At 36.4% G+C, this 20,006-nt stretch overlaps 1 protein-coding gene across 6 annotated transcripts in view; it reads left to right on the top strand.

Moving 5' to 3' along the window:
- Window positions 1-20,006, top strand: part of LINGO2 (leucine rich repeat and Ig domain containing 2) — a 1,152,505-nt gene that overhangs the window by 218,941 nt on the left and 913,558 nt on the right. For 4 of the 6 annotated variants that reach the window (XM_081067709.1, XM_081067714.1, XM_081067711.1 and 1 more), the window contains exon 2: window positions 14,818-14,914. The exons of the other annotated variants lie outside the window; for them this stretch is intronic. The gene's annotated coding sequence lies outside the window, so the exon portion shown is untranslated. The remainder of the gene's footprint in view (window positions 1-14,817; window positions 14,915-20,006) is intronic. 6 annotated transcript variants of the gene reach the window in all.

The raw sequence follows: 20,006 nt of genomic DNA on the forward strand, positions 1-20,006 counted from the left end.
GTTATTTACTGAAGGAAATAAAAAAAAAAATGCTGATAACAGTACTTGGAATATACTCAGCTCTCGATATGTGTTAGTTCCTGTATTCCTTAACGGCAAGTGAAGACTCGATTTGATGAATCAATAAGTGAGTATAGTTAAAAGTGTGCCCCCCTCTAGATAAAGGCAAAACAAATATACTCTATTTCTTTGTCTTTTCAAATAGTTCTGCATTTGGCTCTTATTTTAAGAATTTTTCCTAACATTTTCAATGTTAGGATTCCTCATTACCTTTATGGAATACATTAAACTCTCTCATGGGAAACAATGTGGTATACTAGAAAACACACACACACACACACACACACACACACACACACACTCACACATTCAGCACTACACGTCAGGACACTTAGATTTTTAACCCTAACTCTGTTACATACTGAGTGATTTAAGTTACCCAGTCACTTGGTACCTCCATGCATCAGTTCATTTATAAAATAGGAACAATACTATGTACTACTTCTCACAGTGATGGTGAACATTAAATATATAATCAGCACATGGTGGCCGCTAGTCTAAGTAGTAGTTTCCAACCTTACTTTATCTGGGGAAAAACATCTTTTCTGCCTACCTGACAAAGTTGACACACATATTATATTAGATAAATATACAAAAGCATTTGGAAAGGTATGCACATCTAAGGTGTAAGAACAGCACTGCTAAATATCATCATGTGATCCTTTAACCCTGCGTTCCTAGTCTTTGGGGTCTTGATTCTCATGCTGCATCTTGAACTCCCTTATACTTTTTACTAAACCTTGCTTTCCATGCTCTGGTCATTTTATTTGACGTCTTGATTTCACAGGATAAGGACATTCAGCAGAAGCTTGAGAGAAAAATAACCTTTCAATCTCAACTTTTATGTCAAAAAGCCCACGAGGCTTTACCAATCTACTCCCTGGCCAGACTCTGGAGAAGATGCTGAAAGGTGGTTTCCATCTATCCAGAGATTACCTAAATCAATAGGTGTGCGGATGTAAGATCCTATAGACACACAAGTGGGATAAACTAGAGTCATTCATATTGGCTTTGGGAGTTTTCAAGTTTTCATTCTCACAAACATCCTGTCTAGAGAAACTCATACTTCAGTTTCCTCCATGTAATCCTTCACAAGACACATTTAGGCCTGAGAATTCTTTAACGGATATATTTATGCATAGCTTGTTGTTGTTGTTGTTGTTGTTGTTGTTTTTCTTTTACATAGTTGTTTCTTGTTTGATCAGGAGAGGGTGATCAATATTACTTCCTGTTGGTAAGGACATTTCATAAAGATTAAAGATAGTTTAATGTATTACAAATCAAACAAGGGAGCCCAGTGATTAAAAAAAAAATAGTCTGGGATGTTCTCAGTAAATAATTCAATTAACTGTAGGTTAAGCAGGGAAATCTATTGTTTTGACCCTCGTTGAGTAAGCCTTTTTAGAAGAGCATTTATAAACGTTCTTTCCTTAGGAAGGATAATGTAGTGGTAATAATTAAATCACCTCATTACAAAACTTGCAGTGACACAGAATCATGATTCTGAACATTAATCCTCATTACCCAGTGAGTTAAATATGTAGGTGATTGAAATGACTGTTTTCTTATGTCTGGGTATACTTTAGAATGTGTTTTTTTGTTTGTTTGTTTGTTTTTTGTTTTGTTTTGTTTTGATATACTTTCTTAAAATAAAATCCTGATAGGAGTTTATTGTTTTTGAAAAGGAAGAGGTCAAAAGAGATTATATTCTCATTAATTGATTTCAGTGTCTGGTTTGAATGCTCTGATTTGAATAAAAATAATCAAGTCATAATTTTATGTCGATAACTTATTTTTGTTTGACTTACTGAGGCAAAGAAATATTATTGACCTTTAAATTTCTACATTAAATATGGATTTAATTAAAAAGAATCTGAAGACTACGTCCTTAATATTAGGTTGAGACTCATGCCCTTTTTACTCTTGGACCATTTTTGATGCACAGAATGACAATTTAGCTCCAAAGGAGAGATGATTTAACTGTTTTACACTTTATTTTTAAAGTTTGTACTCTTGATTTTCATAGTCCATTCTTGCACCTATAATAAAGTATCATAAACAGGCTGACTTAGAAACAACAGAATTGTATTTCTCACAGTTCTGAAGGCTAACAAGTCTAAGATCATGGTATAGGAAGAGTCTGTATTTAGTGAGAACTCACTTCCTCATTGAACGCCAGCCCTCCTCTCTCTGTAACCTCACATGGTGCAAGGAACTAGGGAGCCCTGGGAGTCTTTTTTAAAGGGCATGAATCCCATTCATAAAAGCTCTACTCTCTTAAACTTACCCCTTCCTAAAGGACCCACCTCCTATACCATCACCTTTGGGGTTAGGATTTCAACATATGAATTTGGGAGAGGGGGGCACAGACATTCAGATCATAACACTGATCGTAAGTGGGAAATGCCAGTGTTAGTGAAAAAAAGAAGTCCCAAAACTGCTCTGGAAAGTTTCTTTCCAGTTGCTTCCTGCCACAGTCCCAGACACCTCCAGGTGCGTAATTCATAGCATCTGTGTTCGATATACCTCAAACTTCTTCTCTAAACTAAACCTAGAGATCACACCGAAACCAAATATCACCTGTATGGGGACAGAGTCCCAGAGAACAGTATCCAGGCTCTCGACCTCACGTGGAAAAGTGCTGGCTCGGGTAGTAGATGGCCATCAGCTGTAATCAAATGGCCATCCTCTGTGATTAGTTGGCCATCAGCTGTAACCAGTGAGCCATTAGCTACTAATATAACTGCTGTGGCTATGCTAGCAAAGGTGGATTGCAGCTAGCAAGTGGGGGTGGGTTGGTTGGCAGAGAAGTAGATGGCAGAGTGCGGCTCCAGCTTCCTGTGTCTCCAACCCAGCTGCCAGCCAGAATATAGTGGTATGACTCCCCTATCTGTGGCTCCATGGGTGTTCCTTTTTGGCCTCACCATATCCTGCATTCTTGTGCTGGGAGCTGGAACAGAGACCCTGCATGACAACCTGTTTCTCTACTCTGTTTCCTCTTACCCATCCCTATTGTTATGTTGATACTGCCTTGGTTCACCCCCACCCCCTGCCGCACACACTGCCTCTCATGGTCTATTGCAAAATTATCCTAGCTAGTATCCCTGTCTCCACAATGATCCATTGAAAACGAGAATCTGAACATGTCACTCCTTGCTTAAAACTCCTCAGTGGTTTCTCATTCCTACAGAATAAAGTCCAAGCTTCATAATAGAGCATACCAGGTTCTAAATGATCTTGCTCTTCCTGTTTATCACTCACATCTTCCTTATTTCAAATGTGATGTGAAAGACGGAACTGCTTTGAGGTTTCCATGTACATCATGATGATTCTTGTCGCCATATTTTTTCGACATTCCCTCTCTGGGAAGGTCTCCCATTTTTCCTTTATCAGCTTCTATTTAGACTGTAAGGTTGGGCTCACACACACTGTACGAAACCTTCCTTGGCATATTTCCTCTGCTATGCACAGATTCTGGGGGCTGGGTTAAGGGTCCCTTTCTGTTCTCCAGTACCAACATGGTGCTCTTCCATAAAATTTCTGAACTGGATGCTATATCTCACTAATTCTCCTTTAGTGTGAACTCCTTATAGGAATTTATTTACTTTTCCATCTCTAGCACCTGGCTGAGTATCTGCACAGAGTAGATGCTGAATACATTTTTTGACTGAATGAAGATAATAATGTGAATATTTCTGGAAAGCCTTCAAATGTGTTTTGGATCATATTTGATCATCAGTTACATACATATGCTCTGGAAAGGATTTCTGGGGGATTAAAACATTGGATTAGCAGCACACTTTTCCTTCTAATTTCAGATTCCTTGATCTTCCCCAAACTAGAGGTATAGAATCAAGTAAAGGGTGAGAATGCCAGCCATTGTCCATATAGGCTGAAAAGTTTTAATTATCTGAAACATTACTTAGGGATATTATAATAAATCTAAACTTTTTATATTTATACCAAATGGGATGATTAGGATTTGCTGATATTTGGGTAGTGTTTAGCGTCATCCTGCCTCATTACTGGCAAGATTATAATAACACCATTGCAGTCATAATCTATTATAGCCTTGCTCTACTCCTGTCATCCAGGTCAAGGCCATTATCAATCCACAGGCATCTGTGAGTTATCTTTATGTGCCTAGAACAGTGGGGGAAGTTCAAGTGAGTACAATTTCAGGATTAGATCTTGTCATGGCCTGATGAATGGGTGGATAAATTTCTTTAAGGAAAGTAAATAGAGTGTGTTTAGAATTAAAGTAAGATAAGGAGAATGAACTACTTTAAGGAATGTTTGGAAAGCCTGACAGACATTAACATGGACCGACACAATGTCAAAAATTCTATAATGACACATACAAGAAAAAAAATAGAAGGATGCAAATTGTATGTGATGGATGGATAGGTGTGTGATAAACAAAATATTGTAAAATAGCAATAGTAAAATGTAGTTCTTGATATATCGATGCTTACTGTAAAAAGTCTTTATACTTGAAATTTTTCACGTAAAATGTTGGAAAGTTTGCATGAACACGATTTTAGCTATATGCGAAGTACGAATCAAAGAAAAACTGGAAGGAAATGGCCTGGGTGGGTATTTGAGCTAGTAAGAAAAAAAAAGTTAAACATATTTATTTTTCTTGGTTTTTATAATTTAAGAACATTTAATAAGTAAAGGCAAAAGGTTTTAACAAAGTTTGGTTCAGAAATAAGACATTCTTAATCAGAATATAGGAGAATGAAGACAGATATTTACTAGCTGTATGACTACAGATAAATTACTTAAATTCTCGACACCTTAGTTTTCTTTTTAGAAAATACTACCAATTTCCTGAGAAGTTGTCATAAGAATTGAATGTCTTCATACAGGTAAAGCACATAAGATAGGGCTTAGTACCTGGTAAATGCTAATATTTTTAGGAAAATTACATTTCAGAAAACAATTATCATAGAAATAGCTCCTCTCCGCCCCTAACATTGTGTTTGTTTAGTAGGTGGCACACTCTTTAATCCCTGGAACCAGATGAACTGCCTGAGGATTTTTGTTTGTTAGTTTTTTGGTACACTGTATTTTTTTCTTAAAGCTTGTTAAGTATTTTGAAACACCTGCCTGGGAAAGACTCCAAAGGGGCATCAAAGTTATGGTAAAGGGATAGTAGCCCTGGAAGGAAGGAGGAAGGAGGAAGGAGGAAGAAGTAAGTTTTCCACTGAGCACCCTTTGATCCTGCTGGTTGAGAGAACAAAACAGACTTCTTTAGCTGCTAGCCTACTAATGCTCCCTGGGGAGAGAACTTGATCAGGAATGAGACACTCAACAGAAAAAGCAAAGCACAGAGAAAGGCATCTCTGGAGGTTCAGTGGCTGATTTCTGTGCTGTCATGGATTTTTTTCACCCTGAACGATGGTTAGAATCTGTGTAAACGCAGCACCGAGCTCTCCGTGCGGTTGTTTATAGCTCCAACTTTCAGACTTTTCGTTACAGAAGGATCATTTTCTCTTTCTGGGTTACATTTACACTGAGATGATGAATAGCTCCACTGAGGGTGGAGGAGGTTCTAAGATTATAAACTGTGGTTTAAGTACGTATCCTATCTTTTCCTGAGCCCCCAGAAAAGGATATCGATGATTCCTTTGATTCATTTACTCCTTTTTAATAAACATGCACAATGCAATTGTGGGCTATCTTTTATGGATTACTGTACAGATATCCCCTGGCTATGAAATTCTTCACTAGTTAAATCCCAAATATAGAAATCACCAGACCATACTAGGGCAAGGGTTCACCTAAGAGTTCCTACATGGCTGCTGGGAGCTATAAAGCCAAGAGCTGTCTGCCAGACTGAGAAAATGAGGAAGGGAAAGACAGACCTACACTAGTGCTTGATTCAGTCCTTGCCACAGACTGGCCTCCTGCTGGGGATGCTATGTCGTTAAGTTGTAGTGCCGTCTAGAGAATTATGGCTGCTGCAGTTATCCTGAACTTGACAGTATATAGTTGGGTTTATACTATTAGCAACATCAAAATGCTTCCTAGACAAAAAAATCTAAACGAACATAATCTTTCTCCATCATTTTCTAATTTCATGTCTTTTCTTAAAGACAGATATACTGCTGCTTCTCTCTCTATACCTGGAGATTAGTAATTTGACATGTAGTGAATATTACATAAAGGTTTGTTGTGTGAATGCATAAATGAATGAGGGAATTAGTAAATCTGTTTCAATTATTTTATCAATATATTCGAGAAATATGGGCTATTTTGATAATTCAGCCACCATTATTTTACATTTTTTTAAAATACTGAACTTAGAAGTCGTTTCCTTATAAGCTATTTATAAGTTATTTTATTATTTGAAGTAACATAGTACTCTATATTATTTGAAGTAACATAGTAACATTTTCCCCAATTCTAAGTGTAACAAATACCCACCGGAAAACAAAAATAAAAACATAATATTAAAATATTTTTAAATGGCAATTACACATTTTTTTCCTACACCCCAGAGGACCACAGTTAACATTTGGGATCCTTCTATACTTTTTTCTATACATCATACATACACACACACACACACACACACACACACACACACACTGTAGATAATAAAATTTTCTAAGGGATGCATGTGCCATGATACATTTTAACCAGTCCTCTATTGATGGACATTTAGGTTGTTTTCACTTTTTGATATCTTTTTATAATTCAAAGTAAATATAATTTTAGTCAAATTTCTGCATATATCAAGGATACATTCACTAAAGTAGATTCTCTATGTATTTTTTGGCTCTAAAGAGAATGTTTGTATTACTTTTGAGTCTGACTATTTAAAAAAATCTAATTCACTTATACTCAAACTCAATAGCAGCATTAAAGATTTAAAATTCAATTGTAGCAAACACAAAATTTAGCATTGAAAATATTGTAGGAGGAGCATTTTTTTCATTATCTCTGAGATGTACACTAAATTTACCGAAATGGCTATTGCCATCACATAATTGCAGCTTTTAGAATTTGGTATATATTAAAAGTTTGAGCTCTAACATCTAACATGTCTTTTATGTTTCACTATATCTTGATGACATTTATACTCTCTTTTAGGCTTTGAAAATTGCCACAAAGCATTGGCCATTTGTAAATAAATAGAACTCTGTTGCTATTCAAAGTTTAACAGAAGTGAACTAGTAGACTGTTCACATATCTACTCCTATGTGTATTATCTACATAGTGTCTCTCTTTCTCTCTCTCTCTCTGGATTCATTGTTCAGTGTGTGTGTGTGTGTGAGAGAGAGAGAGAGAGAGAATATGCGTACAAATGATGAGGGAATTTAATTCCTGGCTTCTTGATGCCTTTTTTTGGCCACCTTGGTTCTCCTGCCCAGATGTCTCTTTTCTTTGGTCCACATCGTCTACTCTTTAATACTTCTAACCTTCTAGTCCCATGTGTGTACAGTAATTGAATTATTCTAATAGTATCTAGACCTTCCCTATGATCTATATCATTTTTTGCCAAAACCCATTTCCTTCCCAGTATCTTCATCCACTTTATTAACCTCAAGTGACAATAAAATATGATGGTTTGCCAGAAGGAGCTTTTCTTTTCTTTTCTTCTTCTTCCTATCTTCTCATGTTGGGACTGTTTCTCTGTTTTTCTCTTTCAGTACCATCCCTGGCCCCAGTTTCATGGGTTTGTTTCTATTTTCCATTCCAGTGATTTCCAAACTTCTGCAACAGATGGACTCGGCAAACATTGCTGGCCTGATGAGACACACAGGGGCTCATGCACATGAGCACACAAGTAAGGCGATGGACAGCCACCAAGGTCATGGTGCTTGCATGCTGGGAAGGTCAAGCTCCAGCACAGGATTCTGCAAATGTGTAGCCAGAACCGTGTGTCATGGCCCAGTCCCTGCTCTTTCCCTTTGCTTTGTGGTGGTTCTGATCTCAGCCTCCCATTACTGATTATTGAGAGCTGAGTTTCTGAGGTCTTCTCATCCTTTTTGTTTGAGTGTCCCTCACTTGGATTTAGTTGCCCCGTCTAACTTCACTCTCCCAGTTTCTCTATCTTCTCCCCTTCCTTCACCTCTCTCCCCTCCTCTCTCAGCCTTTGCAGTGCATCTCACAGCCGTGCAGCCTCCCTGAAGCATAGGAGCCTCACGGTACTGTGTGGTGAGGGACGTGCCAATTCCTGGAGGACTGTACATCCTGCCAGGTCCAACTTGGTAGTTTTAAAAACGTTTTCTTCACCAAGGAGAAGCCGTAGTAGGCATTCTATAAAAACTATCTGCACCTCTCTCTCCAATACCTCAGGAGATCTTTCTAGGCTCCCCCTGCTGTCATTTCTTCTTGTCTGGAACTTTTGGATGGATGCTTTGTCCATAATGTAGTTTGGCTTTTTATTGCAGGGTCACCATTAAACATTACTTTTAGGTTTTCCTGAGCTCTATCCACAGAGGTCAATCCTACTGCAATGCTTAGGCACATCTGTGACGCTCAGAATACAGCTCAGATTAGATGCAGAGAGTTCAGATTCCATGACATGGAACTGTCATGGAATCTTCATTATGCTTTTTTTTTTTTTTTTTTGCTACTATTGTTGCACTGTATCAAAAATAATTAGCAACGGAGCGACATCATTAAGAATTTAGCTTTTGGAATCAGACAAACTTAACTTGATTACAAAATCTGCCACTTAAAAGCAGTGAGCCTTTGAGAAAGGGTGTGAAACTATTTGGAGTTTGAGTTTTTCCATTGATAAAATGAACATGATAACAGTACCAATCTCATAGACTTGTTATGGGCATTAAAGTGTTATGATTAAAGAACTTAGTACATGGCCTAGAACATAGAAAGTGCTTAATAAATGATTATCTTCATTTCTGTTCACATTGGGGAGATTTGGTTTGCAGTGGTAAGTGGACGTTCCAGGACAAAGTAATCTGTGAATTTCCCACTAAATGTGAAAATCTGGATAAAATCCATTTTCTCAGATCCACCTCTTTTATGATGATTATGTTTTCTTTTTTCATATAAAGTGATATAAACAATCAAAACAACAACAACAAAAAAATGAAGAAATGTTTTACATCCTGAAACCAGAAGCCACTGTACTTGTATACGTTCAGAGTTCATAGTCTACAGATTGGGGATGGTGGGAGATCTCTAAGTATGGCCTTTATGGCTACCACCTGGAATTGGGAAGCCTCACCTGCAAAAGACAGATGAGAATCAAACAAGAATCATAAAGTTTAGGAGAATCTAGGGAATGCTGTGCTCAAAAGAGGAACAGATCCATAAAATTAAACATTAATATTTACTTCATGCACGGCATTTTCATTCTGTCTCTCCTCCAAGGTAAAGCTCCTTAATCCTGCCAGATTTTACTTGCATAAGTTTATATGTTGCATTTGGCATGGTACTGCATGTGGGGCAGGTAGCTAATTCCTGTGATCCTCCTTTCCTTTCCTGATCTTTCCAAAAGATCAGAGTGCTCATTGACCTAAAAATGAAGTGGCGGTAAGTAAATAGTACCTCCCAGGGAGTACTTCAGACACAGTATTTTAATGTGATGCTCACTGCATCCAGAATCTGAATCATAGGCCATTTTCCATGGCTCTCAACCACCTGGCTCCTGAGTTTGCTTACTCCAAACACCTGAGATGCAGAGGCAGCTAGAGCTATTTTAAGGGACAATTCCCTACTCTGCCAACTCGGTCCTACTATATTAAACAGTTCTTCTGTTTGAAATTACGGCATCCTGGAGCCTAATGGGTTTTAGAGAGAGACGAGTTCACCATTTCTCAAACTGTGTTCCACAGTAATGCTGTCATCCCAAGAGATGACAATGTGAACGAAGAAAAGGGGAGGAAATTCTGTGGTCAAACAATTTAGTTAAACATTTTCTAGAAACAAAATTATTGTTGAATCTTCATAACTTCTGCTGATTATGAATGCTGTGAATCTGAAAAGAGAAAAAAGCATGTAGGATGTAACTCTACATGACTTTCTTTAAGATCTTGTGGTGTACAAACATTATGCAGAATAGATTGGGAAATACCACTGTGATTCTACCACTTTCTTTTATAGATAAACAGTGCTACTGTCAAGACAAAAGCCTGTCACTTTAATAAAAATTAAGGTCAGGTTTGAAATTATGAAAAACTCACCAGAATCAGCAAGAGAGGTCAACTTCCTGTTTGGCATATAACAGCTGGCCCTGGTAGCCCTTCTCTGCTGCCAGCCCGTTTTGTCCCCTCTCCACCCAGTGTCAAATACAACCTCAGAGAGCCTGTGCTGTCCCCAAAGGTGCATGCCAGGTCACTACTTATTTCCATAATGAAGAACAGCAGCCCAGAACGCCCATGTTCTCATTGTTGATTGATACGAGTCCCAATCATCTTCACCACTTTCCACAAGCTCGTCTCATTCAATGTGAACACAAACAGTAATACACTGCTAGTGACACAGTCATGTCATTTTCTAACCTGTTGTTTTAGTTGTTGAATTACCATGAATATAGCATTGTGCCTTTCCTTATATTTCACAATAATTGTATGAAGATTTCGGAATTAGTCGTTTTTGATTTTGTGTTTAAATGCAAAGTGGACCTTTACAGTGTGTTTAAGAATCTGAACATGAGTATTATGTGGTAGAAAGGACCAGTGGAAGTTCAAATTAGGAACAGTGAATGCAAACAGAAGAAGTCATGCAGTAGTGTGGTTACAGGGGAAATATATAGGCATATTAAAATCTCTTTCTGTTTATATGAGCTGAATTTCTCCAGGCCTTACCAGTGGCAAAGTAAATGGACTGACAATACATTTCAAGTACCATGACCATCGCCTCCTTACTGCAGATGCAAAGGGCTGTCTTCTTCCAGGGCAGAGCATTCCTCCCTCCCTCCCTCACCAGTCATGTGGTTTCAGGTCATGGCAGAAGGCCAGGGCAAAGCCCTTCATCCTACACACAGGCACACACCCACAGATACCCACATTCGATCAACCTCTCATGAGAGATAAAAGAAAATTGTGTTAGTAACCGTGAATATTCAAAAAACTGTCAAAGCAAAGATCTTTTTCTTTGCTTTCTTTGACATCTAATGCAATGGTATTCTTTCATTTTCTGCCACCCATTTCCTCTTTTCTTCCCTCAGTCCCGCATTGTAACTCTCTGACTGGGTTCCTCAATCTGATTGTCCCACCCCCTCCACACTTCCCTCCTTCCATAGATACATGTGTTTATCTCCTTATCTCTGTTTCTTCTACTTTGTCAGTCTGTGTGTCTTCTATGTCTTTCTCAGTCTCTATCTTCCTCCATCTTTGGACTATTCCCTCAGCTAACTCAGAACTCCTGACGTTGGTTGGGCAGGAGGCAACAGAGTCCCAGGTATGGGTTAAACAATTGTGCTAACAAGCTAACTAGTAATTATCAATGATCAGTAGGATTCCAGACAGGGGCAAGGCCTTTCTTTGGTTCCAGCTCCAGTTTTTGTAATCTTAGTTTAAACCCATTGTAGCTCACCATAGTGATGTCCCTGAGAGAGAAGAGGGGCATCTCCACCCTGGCCCAAAGAAGACTTCCATAATGAAATTCTTTTAAGTACTCTAACTTTTCAGTTATTGTTTTTAGCTCACCATTTGATAAGCAGCTTTCAAAATTTAGGTCCTTGAACCATGAAGTTCTTAAGATCTGCTGAGTGAAAACTATTTTATGATTCCAGCCAACATATTACTTGCTTTCCTATTGTTTCGACAGTTGCACTGATGATACAAAGGCAACAGTAGGTAAAATTATTGGAGTCATAATACGATTCAAGGTGGTAACACCTACCTGTTACCAGTAGTCATTGTAAATTTTAAACCACCACATTTGAAGTTAAAAAATAAAAAAAAGTTTACCTAACAGTGTCCTTGATGAAGTAGTAGATTATTATGTTTATAATATCCTCTGAATAAATATCTTTTAATAGTCTGTGCCGTGAAGTGTGGAGTATGCATAAAGAACTTTGGCTGCAAACTGAATTATGATGTTGTCTCAAGCAAAAGGAATTGTGTGGTTGGTTGAGTTGAATGCTGAACTAAGGACTTTTTCATTTAACACCATTTTAATGTGAAAGGGTGACTGTCAGTTAAACTAGAGTTGTTGAGACTTAGGTATTTGGTGTATATTTCTCAAAAATAAAATGACCATGTCACTTCAAGGAAAGCAGCTACTTTATATTTCTATGTGTTGCCAGTGTTCAAATTTAGTTTTCCGGTGAAAATTAAATTTTTTTAAATTTTCTGTATGTTACCATAAAGCCGATGACTTCCCAATACCTAAATAATTTTCTGATGAGATTATTGGTGATAGTAATAAGTGTAATTTTTGGTATTGTATAATTAAATCTGTCAATAATTTGAATATGTATATACTTGCTCCTTTGGATTGGGACTCAGACTATATTCACATTATAGTTCTATGGCTCACTAGATGTCTAAAATTTAACTTCAACTTCATTTCTCTATCCATAAAATCAGTCTAGTACAGTCACTTTTCAGAAATTTATGAATATTAAATGGAATAATATATGTAAAGAAAATAATACATCTTAGGAACTTAATAAATGTTATCATTCTTTTTATTAATGAAAATAATTGTGATAACCATATCCATTTCATAGGATTTTTTTGGAGATTAGATAATAAGTGGAAAGTATATCAAAGAATGTTAAATTATTTCTTCTTCTTCTTCTCTTTCTCCATCATTCCCACCTCCAACCTAAAAATAAAATATACATTCTATAACAGAGTCCAGTGAGGAAAACAGAAGCTTACACCTGTTTTTCAACTAAGAAAATGTAATATAAAGGATGGATCACACCAGTGTTGTAGAAAGAATGGAAAAGGGGCCTCTGAGGTTAGACAGACATAATGGCCACAGAAGTAATTTGACCTTTAGTGCTTGGGGAGCAAAAGGAAGAATTGGGTTACTAGGAGCTTGGAAAAGGGACCCTGTAGATTTGAGGTCCACACTTCTTGGAAGTGGTGCCAGGAAGCCAATGTTGGTCTCTCAGGAGCTCAGTAGAGAGACCTTAGGGAGCTCAAACTCAAGAACTATCCGGAATAGATAAGGGCATCCTGATGCTGGTAACTCTGAAAGGTCAGAATGAGCAGGTTCTGGAAGGGCTTGAAAAATCTGTACACAGACTAATTTCTGCTAACAGGGTAAAAGATGATTGCAGAGGCAACAGTGGCAGCCAATGAGCATAAACAAATAAGCACCTTGTTCCCATAATTTTGTCTCACCACCCCCAAACCATTCTCTCTTCAGTGTCCTCTTTTGCAGAACTTAAAAGGAAACCAGCTGGCAAAAATAAATATGTTTTGCAGAGACCCAGCCCCAGAATCTCCATACAGAATATACAAGCTAGGTTTTGGGCTATGAAGCAATAGCTTAAAAACTGATAAGATTCTTACCTGGCTTTTATTGAGAGGGAACTTAGAGTGGCCTTTTTTAATTCAAAAAATGTACCTAAATTGAAACTTATCAGCAAGACTTGGAATGTCAGTATTATTGGATGGACCCAGTGGGCTCATTTTCATATCTAGTTTTTGGGACGGAAGACTTACTTGTGTCTTCCAGCCAAATTGTAATGCTTATTTTTTGTAGAAATAGAAATCAAGAAAGCCATCAGGAGAGTGAAGCAACAGAATTTGTTCTAAAGTGACTAATTTAAAATTGATCACTATGACATGCCTCCTTAAGCTTGAGACGTTTCATACAATCAGGCTTTCAGTACTTTCATTAGTGTAATTTGCATAACCAAGATTGTATTTAATTATTTTTTTGTAGAGGATTCTATTGTAATGAAACCAACATAGCTATTAAAGGGAGAGACCTGGGCTGGTGAATAAATGTGATTTCATTGTATTTTATGTGATTACAGTACAATTTCTTACAGTAAATTTGACTTGAAAGGTGTGTGTGTGTGTGTGTGTGTGTGTGTGTGTGTGTGTGTGTGTGAGAGAGAGAGAGAGACCTAAAAATTGCTACATTTTTGCAACAGAGCATAATACCTGGTAAATTTATGAATGAGGTTTCAGTGTGCAAAATTGTCAAGGCTGGAACATATATAAAAGTTCTATGTTTTTCATAATAATTAAAGTGATTAAAGGCAACAAATGAATAAATGTTTCTTTATCATATTTTTATTTAATGCATTAATCTTTTAAAAAGACATCCACCATCCATCTTAAAAAAAAAGAAAAGCATCTTAAAAAAAGCTGTAACGTTCAGATTATTTTTCTTTCTCTGACACACTTGCTATAACTTGATTGATCTCATGCTTTTTCTCATTATCTAAATGCTATTGCTGACATTTAAATCATTTATTTTGAAACAGATTGACTAAAAATACTCAGTTTGATGTGCAAGTTGTTTTGTACCCTAACTTTTGCTCTTTATATCTATTTAAGAATACCCATTGATTTACAAAAACAAATATAATGCTATTCAGTATCTGAAAATGCAAGCAATAAAGTCACCAGGGATTGGGACATTAGATGTGATTCTGAATCTGCAGCCTGGAAATACATGTGCGATTTTCTTTTTCTTTTTTCTTTTTCTTTTTCTTTTTCTTTTTTCTTCAGAATTAGAGCTAAGGCAGCCAGATGGAAAATGACATGAGGAATTTGAGATACTGCACCGTTGGAAGAAACTAAGTTTTTTTTTTGTTTTTTTCCATGTTTCCAAGAATTTTTGTTTTATTTCATTTAGGGAATCGGTTGGAGATGGTTTCAAGATGTAGGATCGTTATATGTGAAGTATCCCAAATGAAGTTGGAGCATCCACATTGAGAGTACTTATTATTGTGGTAAGATGAAATGATTCTTAATGTATTGGCCTTTGGAGAATTAAGTGAGGTTGTGTGTGTGTAATAAAAAGAATTGTGAAGTTTTATAACACAATATGTAAGTCTGAGATTCAAAAACAACTTTTTAAAAATTATTTTTGCACTGATTATTTTATGACTCTTTAAGAGAAGTGGGGCATGATAGAGAATTCAAATGTAGTATTATTAATTTCCTACTATGTGTATTTACGTTATTTATATTAGTCAGTAGGTCACCACAACTGCCTGAGGAGGTATTATTATTCTCCCAGTACAGATGTGGAAAATGAAGTTCAGAGAAATTAAAACCTTGTCCAAGGTCATGCAGCTATTAAGTGACACAAGAGTGAATTGACTCTATTCTCTACCATTCTGCTGCTAAGCTGCTTCTAGAATTTGTTGTGGATGAGAAGCCAAAGAATTAACATAGGCTGAGGTCAAGACGCTCAAGTTTTAAACCATCATTTTGAAAAGAGTTTTGGTTGCGTTCCCTCAGATAGATAACCGAAATGAATGAATTTTCTTTGTATTTTCAGTGTTCTTGAAAAGAGAAAGGTTTCTCCAAGTCATTGACTAGTTGCATAGATGATGATGTTTCAAAGAAACTGAAAGTTATAGAAAAAATGACGTGGAAAATGTGTGCTATAATTTTCCCATTCACTTTTGCTAAAAAATGAAAATCTGTAGTAGGCATCCTATGTACAAATACCCCATCGTGGCTGATGGTACAGTTTAATAGCACTACTACCAATCCTTCTTTGTCACTAACTAGTATATGACTCAAGTAACTCGAGTCTTATTTCCCTTTTCTGTTACTTGTACCATCGAGGTTGTTTCATGATTCCATTGAAATAAGAGATAATATATGAAAATCACCTATAATTCTTTCTGGTACATAGTAGATATCCAATAAAATTAAACAGATGTTGTATGAAAGAATCTGTCTATTCAACCTTATGTAAAGTTAGATTCACATGTATTTTATTTCTGTAGAAGATGTTTCTTTGGGGGAATTGCAGATCGCTGATTGAAACCTTTAGACATTTCAGTATATTTTAAGGGCATTAGGTTATAAATGGCAGAACATAGTCTCTTTTGTTCTAGGGACTCAGCAGTACCAGTGGATTTAGATGATCTAACTATGATATCTGTAAATTTTCTAATAAGTTTTTTTTCCTAGTAATTGCAAACCAGATACCCACTCTGTCCATGTGAGTCAGATTTGCTTGGTCTATTCAATGGTGACATCCTGGGAGTCTGGAAAGCATTGGTGCTTACGGAATATCGCTTCTATGTTGGCAATAATCAGCAATATTTCTGTGAGAGCAGGTACCATGCCTGCAGTTGAAGATTACATTTTAACTTTCTATGTTGTGAAATGTAGAAAAGAAAAAAAAAAGCCAACATTCACTGTGAGATTCTGAGAAGAAGCCTCCAATTACCCTCCATTTCTAACATGTTTCATTTTTCTATGGTAGAGTAAAAACTCTGTAAGATTATTGAATGCAGTGAATATATTAGACTGGAATCTCAAACATACATAGACAAAAGCTCCACCCAGAGCACCATGGTAAGGGAATTTAGGCCATTCTGTACTTAAGCTATTTTCAGTTCAATTAGTTTACGTTCTGAAAACACCTGCAAAACTGTCCGCATCTCTCCTGTACTGTATTACTTCTCAGTGCAAGAATTTTGCATTTGGACAGAAGCTACTAAACAAACAATCCCAAATTTCTACTCTACATCCGGTGTTAGACTGAGTTAAAAAGTGATTGTTGTTTCTTAGGAATAGAATTTTCGTCACTTAAGGCCTCATTTCTTTTTGCTTTTTCTCTGTAATAACCCTGTATTTGCATCATGCCTTACTAACATTAAGTGAATTTCTTAACCTCTGTTAATCTCAGTAATCTCATCATAATATGAGGATCATAACGGTTACATTGCACACATTTAAGGATTATAAGGAATATGTGTAAATCAGCTACTGCTTGGAATATTACTGATGATCTTATATTGTAGGCATACATATATCTAGGTCCGCTAGTAGGTTTGATAATATGTGAATCCCCCAAATATTCTGTAAGAATTGTAGTCTTCCCAGATAAGGAAAAACCTGATGCAAAAGATGCGGTGATTTATGAAGAGAGAATTTTTTCTAGAAAGCTACGACTTGGACCTAAGTGCCTAACCAGGAAAATAAACATTGTGTTTTCTAATTATTAGGCCAAGGAAAATAGACTTTTACCTTAAGTTTGTTAATATTTCCTGTGGACTAATGTGCCTTTATCATGAGCTTTTTCATATTTGCATCTCTAGGCCAAATACTTCTCAAGCTTTCAAGTGTGTACAAACCCAGAGAGTTTATAAATTATGTAGGTTACAGGATGTTGTTCTCAGGATTTTGCTTTTGTAGGAGAGGTTGGATTTGAGTCCTAAAAATCCACATTCTATCCATGATTATTCTTGTGTATGCACCACTAACTGAGGCTTAATGTTTTTCCTTCTTAAAGCTTTAAGTTTTGTACAATCTAATTCTAGAGCTTTATTATTGTAAATCAAATAGAACAACTTCATTCAGTGACTATTAAGACAAATAACTAAGAAACAGATAAGCTCCCGTAATAATTCTCTACTCTTGTTTGTCAGTAGATTAACTTTGCAAAGATTTAAATTCCATGATCACATAAGAAGTTAATAGAACAGATACGTAAAAATAAATAAATACTGTCCCAGTTAATAACAACAGGAGTTCTGGTCTGGCTAATGCTTATTGAAAACCTAATAACTAGTTTCTTCCATATGTATTAATTTATCAAATCTTCATTCTAGTTCTTCTCAGTAGTTAATATCCCGATTCTTCAGATTAATAAAAATAGATTTATAGAAGTCACTGGCTTGACAAATTATGAAGTTAAAGGATGATAGGGCCAGGATTCAATCTTGGCACCAAGTTGGTATGAAACTGGTATAGCTGCTCCCTCATCCTAGGATAATTCAGTTTTCCAGTCATAAGAGGTTTTGTTTTATGGCACCCCGTAACATAGGCGCATATGGGAACAATCAGCCTGTATTCGTTTTGTTTAAGCTACTGAACACTCAATTCACCATTACCTGCTGATTTAGACTTTGAAAGGCAGCAGTAGAGTAGTCCTATTTCATTTGTTTTGTGAAGCTGCTCAGAAATTTTCTGAAAAAAATCTCAAGTATCTCCTGCAAATTCTTGTTGTTTTTCACCAGTATGCTTGTTGCATTTCATCAGTTCCTCTGAGTGTTTGAAATATCTTCTCTCAGTTAAATCAACTGTCAGAGATTTTTCCAGCTCAATAGCTGGACCTATGTCCATCTTTAAAAAATATGTATTTACGGTCCTTTGCATCTACTTTTGGCTGTGTGTCTCAGTTCTGGCCAGTGGAATATGTGCTACAACTTCCGCCATCCCAGGTCTTATCCTTAAAGGATACACATTTATGCTTCCCCTCCTCCTTCTAGTTACTTGGAAAATGAACATGGGATGGGATTTCCTGGTGAAACATCTTATACCGTAGAGACAGGGACAACTGTCTGAAGGTAGTAGAATAACAACAAAAAAGGAACCTTGCTTCCAGGCTTAATTTATAGAGCAAAACAATCCAGGAATACTTCTCTGCTGAATGTTATGTGAATGATATTAATAAATAAGCTTCACTTGTGTAGCCATTGTCATTACGCCATTATACATAGCAAAATACATATCCTACTGAATTAATGCATTCTTCCATAAATGTTACTCACGAATGCCTGGCAAACTGTGACCCCATAGGAAGTCAATCTTAGCCTGGAAAGAAACATCGGGCCCTTAGTAAAAGAAGCCTATGTTAACCTAGGTACTGTGTATTTAAACTTTGAACTATCTCATCTTACCTGCCTTATTTTTCATACTATTCTCCTGACCACCTTCCTCTGGCTCTGTTTTACTTTCAGGCCATTCTTTTCTGAGTATTACATAAATTGGTTACTTTTTTCTACTCTCTGTGCTACAGCATTTATCTTTAATGCATTCAGAATGTGAAGAAGGAAAATCTTAGACAATAGGAATGATGAAACTTAAGATGAACTTCAGAGTCCTGGCCTTGCTTAAAAATATTCAAAGTAAATTAAAAAAAAAAGAAACACAAAAAACACATCAGTGTCTGTTTTCTGCCAATACCATGATGTTTTATGTATTGTCACTTTATAGTATACATTGAAATCAGGCAGTGTGATACCTCCAACCTTTCCCTCCCCACCCCCCCAACCCCTTTTGGATGCTTTGGCTATTTGGGGTCTTTTGTGATTCCATATAAATCTGATGATTTTTTTGTTCTATTTCTTGAAAAACATGCCATTGGGATTTTGATGGGGATTGCATTGAATCTGTATATTGCTTTGGGTAATGTGGCCATTTTAACTATGTTGATTCTTCCAATCCATAAACCAACAATATCTTTCCCTTTCTTTCTGTCTTCTTCAACCTATATTAATAATGTCTTATAATTTTCAGTATATAGGTCCTTTACATCTTTTGTTAAATCTATTCCTAGGTATTTTATTGTTTTTGTTGCAATTGCAAAAGGAATTGTTTTCCATTTCTTTTTCTGAAATTTCATTGTTAGTATATAGGAATGCAATGGATTTTTATACATTGATTTTTGTATCCTGTACTTTATTATATTTCTTTGTTTCTAATAGTTTTTTGGTGGAGTCTTGAGAGTTTCCTATATAAAGAATCATGTCATCTGCAAAAAGTGACAATTTAACTTCTTTTTTGACAATTTGGATTTTTTTTTTTTTAATCTTGCCTAATTGCTCTGGCAAGGACTTCCAATATTATGTTGAATAACCATGGTGACAGGGGCCATCCCCGTCCTGTTCCCGATTATAAAAGAAAAGCTTTGAATTTTTCACCACTAAGAAAGATATTAATAGAGGGTTTGTCATATATGGCCTTTATTATGTTGAGGTACTTTCCTGTTATAACCACTTTATTAAGTGTTTTAATCATAAAGAGATGTTGCATTTTATCAAATGCTTTTTCTGCATCAATTGATATTATTAT

Source organism: Rhinolophus hipposideros (assembly GCF_964194185.1).
Source record: "Rhinolophus hipposideros genome assembly, chromosome: 11".
Classification (NCBI taxonomy): domain Eukaryota; kingdom Metazoa; phylum Chordata; class Mammalia; order Chiroptera; family Rhinolophidae; genus Rhinolophus; species Rhinolophus hipposideros.